The 8,321-nt window shown below is 36.8% G+C and overlaps 1 long non-coding RNA gene across 1 annotated transcript; it reads right to left on the reverse strand.

Moving 5' to 3' along the window:
• Positions 1 to 152: 152 nt before the first annotated feature.
• On the reverse strand, positions 153 to 6,463 carry LOC124514124 (uncharacterized). The gene is made up of 3 exons (XR_006962599.1): positions 6,388 to 6,463; positions 1,653 to 1,710; positions 153 to 677 (listed from the first exon to the last, which is right to left on the reverse strand). It is a non-coding gene; the product is annotated as an uncharacterized LOC124514124 (long non-coding RNA).
• Between the last annotated feature and the right edge of the window lie 1,858 nt (positions 6,464 to 8,321).

The raw sequence follows: 8,321 nt of genomic DNA on the forward strand, positions 1-8,321 counted from the left end.
GGCAGAGAGAGAATTCCAAGCAGGCTCCACACTGTCAGAACAGACCCCAAGACAGGGCTTGATGTCACAAACCCATGAGATCATGACCTGAGCCGAAATCAAGAGTCAGACTCTAAACCGATTGAGCCACCCAGGTGCCCCATCCCTTATCATTTAGGATTTATTTTGAATTCTCAGATCACACACTACGTAGGTATGACCCACAATACAACTAGATTCTTTCCCAGACACAAAATACAACAGTAAATTGTCCTTGACTTACAAACATTGAAAATAAGATTATTGAAACATCTGAACAGAACAAACACAAAATGGCATGGAATATCCTCTTATAAAACAAATATTTAAAGAAATATGCATGTAGGAAATATTTGGAATCTGGTCAGTAATCCCTATCTGATTAAGAAGACTTCGCCATGATCTTATCACTACTATCCATCAGCATGTTTGTTTATTAACTCACCCTGAAACATGTCTTTGTGCCAAATCTTTGACACGATTAGGATTTACCTCCCAAGTCTTCAGAGCAATTTAGCATCAAACTCCCTTCAGACTGCTTCTTGGATTGTGTGGGTTACTTAAATAGATGACATTTGTTTGCACTTCTGGGTATCTGATCTTTAGTACTTTCCCAGTATCATCTCTGTTCTTTCTTCTAAGAGCTGCTTTCTCAGTATCTAAGAGACAAAGGAAGAAAATGAGAGGAAGGAACCATATGGGTTTTCTCTACCCTGAAAATACAGGATTATTTGTTATGTCTCCTTGAAATGAAGTAATTTCCATGTTATTAAATAGGAGTTAAATATCCTGTCATCATCTAAAAATAGTTATCTCTTTAAATATAATGGTTAGGGTAGTAGCTCAGACCATTCAATAAGAGCTCTCTTTAATTAAGAGACATTAGATCACAAACTAATTTTTATTCAACTGTGTCCTGAAAGATTCGATTGTTTCCTTTATGAAATATAAGACGAAATAATATCCATGTCCAATTTTAAAATACAGACATAACTATCTTGGTGAATTAGATTATCAGAAAAATGTGAAAAGAGAGCCAGTTGAGAATAGGGTAGGAATAGATCCAAAGGTAGGGACTAAAGTATTGAAGTTTAGACACTGTCTCAGAAAAGGAAGGCTGAAGAGGGTACAGACATGAGGGGATGAAGCCAGGATTGGGGGGGACTAAAGATGCTCAAAGATGCAGAGGATTCTGCAGTAAAGTGGGTATCAGAGACAGCTTGACCTCTTTTGCAATCTTTTCAGTGTCTCTCCCTGGATCCAGTTTATCAGAATACACCTACATACTGACATATGAAAAAGACATGAGGATAACCAATCAACCAATTTCTGTTGCTTATTTAACAAGGTTTATTTTTAAAAATAAGAGTAGAAATATTTCCATTTATTGAGTGGGATCTCAATGATGTATCAGTCACTTAATTTCCTTATGTGTATTGCTTTATTAAAATCTTATTTAAAAAACACAATGAAGTAGGTATTTCCCCAGCATTAAAGATGTAGCGACTGACGCTCAGAGAGGGTAAGTCTGTGCCTATGGCCATAGGGCAAGTAAGTGACAGATTGAGAACCTGAGAACAAACCCGTCTGACTCCAATCCCATGCTCTTAACCAAATGTTTTGATCATACTCACATTGACACTACATGTCAACGTCTGTTCATGGCTTCCGTGTCTGTCTTCCACTGACATCCTTATTGGAAAAGACAATGAATAAAATCAACACCAAAATTATTAAGTGAATCTTTCCAATGATTGATGTTGGTCAAAGCGTTTTTTTTTTTCAATCATTTTTTAGATAGATGTTAACTTTAATGTTATCATTACACAAATTTAGAATTCAGTTCAAATCTTTTCAAGATTAAAACAAATGAATAAATCAGAAAGCATAATGACTTTTGGAAAACATCCAGTTGTCATAAATCTGTCATGACCAACTAAAGGATACAGCACATTAAAGAAGCAAACTTTCATGTTTTGCCAAGCATTAAGACATGCAAATTTCTCTTGTGCTGCATTATGTACATTTAAGAAATGTTGATGACAGGGCTATTTTAAAGGCTCTGCAATATCCTTTTTTGGAAATGTTTGTTTCTGTAGCAACTTCAAAATGCTAACAACTCGTATGCCGATTTTAAAACACTTATGATATCATGCAAAGGTTGAACTTCAAAATTTAACTTGTGGAACATTTGTTCTGGTGGACAGAGAACTAGGCACATTTCATTTGTGTGACCTTTAGCAAATTTTCTAATCTCTCCGAGCTTTAGTGTTATCACTTGTATATTTGTCGAAACAATACCTTCTTCAGAAATGTGTTGGGAGGATTGAATGAGGCCATGAACAAAAAAATGCCTTGTACATTGTCGATGCTCCATGATGCCTTTTGTAAAAAGTTGTTGAGCAAATTAAATGAATAATGATGCTAACAAATTTGCACACAGTGAGGACTCAACAAAGGTATGTGTTTTTCTTCCCTAGATATTTTAAATTATGATAGCACACTGGACTTAAAATTCTCATTCACAGACCTATGTTCTTCTAGAATGCACAACATGCTGGCACTGACCATTCGTACAGCTATTTATTCATTAATTTATTCATGCATTCATGACATGTTTATTGATTAATCACTAGATTTCAGGTATGTCTAACATTCAGACAAAAACTGACATATCGGTAAGTTTTTTCCTATTTATTGAAGCTATCTAGATAGTCGGAAAGATGCTGACTCAAACCAATTGAAAAAGGAAATGGAGAATGGAGGCAATTTCAGAAATATTATGACTAAGCCACATTATGTGTTTTCTAAGTCATATAAACATTTTCTTAACAGACTCTTAAATTACCCTTAAATTATTTTGCACAGCTTAAATTAACGGATAATATTAGTTGAGCAAGTATTATGCGATTGCAAAGATCTGCCTGATAGGAGTTGTCATTGCTCTCATAAAAGTTCTTTCTTTGATGGAAATGGTTAGCCTACCATTTAAGGTAACATCAGTCTAAAATACAAATTGATTCCTGACTTAAGCAACTGCTACATATTGTAGTTATTACATTCTATTTAAACACTCCTTCTCTTACAAAAGCTATTCTTTGATTTAACTTGCCTGAAAATGTATAACACTCTGTCCTGTACAACAATATTTTGCCATGTGGATACAGTAATTGAGAACAGTGATTTACCTAAATTATCTCTAGTATACAGTCAGACTTGAACCTATTAGATTATCCATCTCTCATCATATTAAATGTCTATGTAGGGCCTTGAATGTTGTTAAAATCCATGGCATTAAAGAAATCTGTTTGGAGTAATCTCCATAATGGAGACTTCTTACACACTCATGATTTCATCTCTTTCTTTATAATCCTTGGAACTCATCTATTGCTTTACTGAAACTCTTGCTTAGCCTAATTAATTTTTCATGTGAGTTTACTGAGGTAATTTTTGCCAGTTTAAATGTTTCCCAAATAGTACTGCTTTTGATTTCAGTGAAACTTCAAAAGATATTTCCTAGTTTTACTGTTCTAAAATTTAGTCACTCAGCCATGTTTGCTCTATTTAATAACTTAGTGGTCTTAAGCATTTTTATCTCATCCTCTCATCCTCTTCTCAGACTTTATCATTCCGGATTTATGATATCTAATTATTTTTGGCCTTTCCTCACAGAAGCCTCAATTTCCCCTTCATTATCTTATCTTTTCTTCCATGGAATTTTCCAGCTTCATTATTTGTTTGTTTGTTGACCCCAGCCATCAGAAATATATCCAATATTCTGGGTTATGATACAATATGTTTTTGTCTTTGAATAAGCAAATAGGTTTTTTTCTAGAAAACTTCTAGAAATATTCCTTCCATTTTTTTCTAGAAAGTTTCTAAAAAGACAGTTACCACACTCTGCTAAATTTCTGTAATGTAATTCTTCTCTTTCACATTGAAACAAATTTGGTGGAGACACGGGAAATTTCAGAAAACCTGAGAAAATGAAATCCTGATACTCACTGGAGATGGTCAATCTCAGGCTGCACGACCACTTAACAGAATCTAAACAGTGCTCATGGAGCAACCAGTCTTATTTACTAATCATTAATTAAACAGACTACAAAGTGAAATCTCTAATATTTCAAATTCCCTGATCTTTGGATGTTGAAAGGCCAATCTTATGAGAGTAAACTTTGAGAAGATTTACCGGGTTATGTGACTGAATAGAAAGACAGCAATGAGCCTCAGCGTGAGTAATAATAACTCCAAGAGTAATATCACTCAAAGAATGTTAGAGAATTCTTGGCTCTGGATGTTGAACCCATCTACAATAGAGACCTGATTATCAGTAGAATCCATTCCCTGTCTGTATTCATCTAACACGTTGCTTTCGACATGTTGGAATTCCTAACTTTGAAATGATATAACTCAATGAGCCTTAGTAACTCACTGTTCCCAGCACAAACATGATATCTTTCCTTTATGCATTAGACTGATGATTTTTTTCCTACTATCTATAAGGCACCATGTATAAACTACTTCTTAGAAGAAATTAGGGGGGGTCTGGGTGGTTCAGTTGGTTAGGTGTCCAACTTCAGCTCAGGTCATGATCTCGCATTTCACGGGTTTGAGCCCCACGTCGGGCTCTGTGCTGATAGCTCAGAGCCTGGAGCCTGCCTTGGATTCTGTTTCTCTCTCTCTCTCTCTCTCTCTCTGCCTCTCCTCTGCTCATGCTCTGTCTCTCTCTTTTAAAAATGAAATAAACATTAAAAAATATTAAAAAAAAGAAGAAATTAGAACTCACTTTCTAGAGGAGATGAAGTTGGTGGACCTGAATTTAAATAAAAGGCAGAGTATGTTAAGGGCATGATAGAGGTGTAAATAAAGGGCTATGTAGCTTAAAGACAAAGTCACTGAATTGAGTAGATTCATAAAGTTGTTTTAATTAAAAGGCAGAATCGAATTTCAAAAGGCAGAGTCGAAGAGATTTCCAGGCAGCAGAGGCTGCATGAATAGAAGTTCGAAGGCATATTTTAGCGAATAGCCAGTCATCCACTGAAACTAGGTATCTAGAATGAATTTGGCCTAACTAGTAGGCCATGGAGTCGATTTAAGAAGCCAGTAATAAAATACTTTTGCTATAGCTACCTCAGGTACAGAGGTGGAAGTGTTGGCGGGCTAAGGGTTCTGTGTTTCGATCGGGAAATTTCCAAGTGTGAGATCTTAGAAAGGATACAGCTGTGGCGTGACTGAGTGTATACTTTGGGGTTACTGTGAACTGGATGCTCTTTATCTTAGAAGGGTGTTGAATTACAGCCAGGGGCTGTGGTAGTGCCGTTGTCCTGTCTTGATACCTTTGCTCTCAGGGACTTATGGATTTATTGACTTGGTTGTACGTATGATTTTATATAGCTAATTTTCAGTTTTAGCTTTGAAAACATATAACTCCTTCTCGCTAAGGCTAAAAGCAAAAAAAAAAAAAAAAAAAAAAAGAAGACAAAAAACTCTAGGAAGATCTTGGGACGATCACTTGGGTCTTTCACATTAAACAAACAAATGGACCTGTTTGTGGATTTCTAAGACTAGACCATGCACTTATTGTTTCAGCTCCAATATTTTGAAAAGAGTTTGGAAGTCATCACTCCCATCCTTAGAGAGGAAAAAAAAAAAAAAAGGCCCCAAACATTGCAATTCAACAGAACCCATCAGAGAACCAAAATCACAGGACAAACACACCAAAATGTGGAGAGGTAGGCAAATCTGCTTTCCTAGAGACATAGCCAATATCTGCTTTCCGAGAACAGGAGTCACATAAACTGGGTCCTCATAACAACAGTGAATTATAACTGAGAGCTGCAAGAGTCAGACTCCCTTTCAGGAAGAATACTTAGGGAAGCCCACGTCAGTAGAGGATACAAAAATCAAGGATGCTGGAGGAGTTGGAAGCCTCTGGTACCTACAGTAATAGCAAGAGTTAAATAGAGCCCAACTTCTAAATTGATTAATAGACTATCTCACACTGAAGGCCTATTTCTCTCAGTGCCTATTATCTCCGACATTATTTCCAGCTTACAACAAAACACTACAAGGCCTGGGAAAACCAAGAAAAAAATGCAGTCTGAAGAGACAAAGCAAGCATCAGAACCAGATTCAGATATGACACGGTTGTTGGAAATATCAGACTAAGACAGTCGGTCATGCTTTGTCACTATTTGGCATTATTACTCATTCCTTGAGGTTTACATACCACAAATCCTGAATCATGTTTGAAGCACTAATAATTACGAAATAAGACTCTTAAAAGCCACAAGTATATGAATGAATGTACACACGTAGAAACATCACAGGAACCACATTCAGACGTTCTGCAGAGAAATCACATACCTGCTTCCCTGCAGAACAGTTGTTATCTGAAGAAAAAGCCAACATCTCCCCGGAGAAGCCAGACTAAAGCTCTAGAGTATAATCCTGTAGAGTTTGCTGTCCTAAGCTATTTCCTCAAACGTTGGGGTGGGGGAGGGTGTGGTGTAGCGGGGAAAGGGAAGGAAATGATGCATTTGGCATGTTGTAAAGCTAGATTTGTCATCACTTTCAATGGTTCAGAAACTTGAAGCCAATATAGTTATCAGCACATAGGAAAGGGTTTATATTTAATATTGTTTCCCCTGGAAACTTCCAGCCTCTCCAGCTAAGATTTGTCCTATTGCTCAGTTGTTTTGGTTCACTCTGATTTATTGCTGAGCTCATGAATCATTTGTCTCACCCATACAAGAAAAAAAAATTCTTTGTATTGATTTCCCTTCTATATCAGTGGCTGTGTGTGGCTCATTAGAAGATAACTTCAGCTGTAGGCTGTAAGCCTGAGATTCGAGAGACTGATGTGCAGAGTACAATGACAGGAATTCAGGTTAGCATGCAACAGAGTTTCTATTTCCCCAGAGATACTTGTGTGGAAGACAAGGGAAATGCACTGACGTTATTAGCGATGTATTTAGAACAGCCAGTACTCCCACCCTCGGTTCCATTGTTGAACTGCCATTGTTATTTCCATAAAAATCACACTAGGCTGTTTCAAGTTTATACAAATGATTTACTTCCACACTTGCAAGAGTGAGAAATAGTTCTTTAAAACAAGCATTTATTTGAAAAAAATTTCAAACAGGTCCTATGGGGACAGGATGGAGAAGGCAATCTAAGACCATTTTTAAAAGCCTCAACATAATTATGGAAGCTTTTCTAAATGAAAAGACATCCTACTAAAGTCAACATCGTTCACAACTCCAAGTATGACAAATTAAAGAATATTTATTTATTTAAAGTTTTTATTTATTTATTTCGAGAGAGAGAGAGAGCGTGAACAAGGGAGAAGCAGAGACAGAAGGAGAGAGACTCAGAAGCAGGCTCTGTATTGCCAGCACAGAACCCAACACGGGGCTCAAACCCATGAACTGTAAGATCATGACCTGAGACAAAACCAAGAGTTGGACACGTAACCTACTGAGCCACCCAGGTGCCCCCAAGAATATGTGTTTAATTTGGGGATTTATTTTAGCCCTTTATTATCATGACCACATGCATAGTAATAACACTAACGATAATTTCATTGATTTAATACTGTCTTTGCCTTCATCTGACAATGAAGAGGTTGGTTTTTATTGGATTTCCTATTAGATAACCATCTGAAAAAATTTAAGATAAACCAAATTTATTTTTAGTTTTATAAAACTTTCTAAACATATCTCTGTCAAACATATGTGGTGAACTTCTTTTTTTTTTATTTTTTTTTTCAACGTTTATTCATTTTTGGGACAGAGAGAGACAGAACATGAACGGGGGAGGGGCAGAGAGAGAGGGAGACACAGTATGGGAAACAGGCTCCAGGCTCTGAGTCATCAGCCCAGAGCCTGACGCGGGGCTCGAACTCACGGACCGCGAGATCGTGACCTGGCTGAAGTGGGACGCTTAACCGACTGCGCCACCCAGGCGCCCCTGTGGTGAACTTCTTAATAGCAATTAGAAAGGAGTGGTTACTGGTTGCCAGAGAATACTTAACTAATTTTGTCCTAAAGCTATCTCAGTCTTAACTACTTAAAGGTGCCTTGCAAGTCACATTCAATAGTGCCTTCAGTGATCAACTAGTCTAATTCCCCTAAGTTTCTCATGTACTGGATAAAAATCTAGAAAGATGCAAGTAAGATTTGCTTTTGATTAAACTACATTTCTTTTGGGTTCAAAAAAAATTTTAAACTAGAGTCAATGGTGTGGTAATAACATACGTGGGTTTGGGAGTCTGAGAAATTTGGCTTAAATCTCTGCTC

Source organism: Lynx rufus, unplaced genomic scaffold (assembly GCF_022079265.1).
Source record: "Lynx rufus isolate CCGP_SWC_20201006 ecotype Redwood Valley unplaced genomic scaffold, mLynRuf1.p SCAF_1, whole genome shotgun sequence".
Taxonomy (NCBI): domain Eukaryota; kingdom Metazoa; phylum Chordata; class Mammalia; order Carnivora; family Felidae; genus Lynx; species Lynx rufus.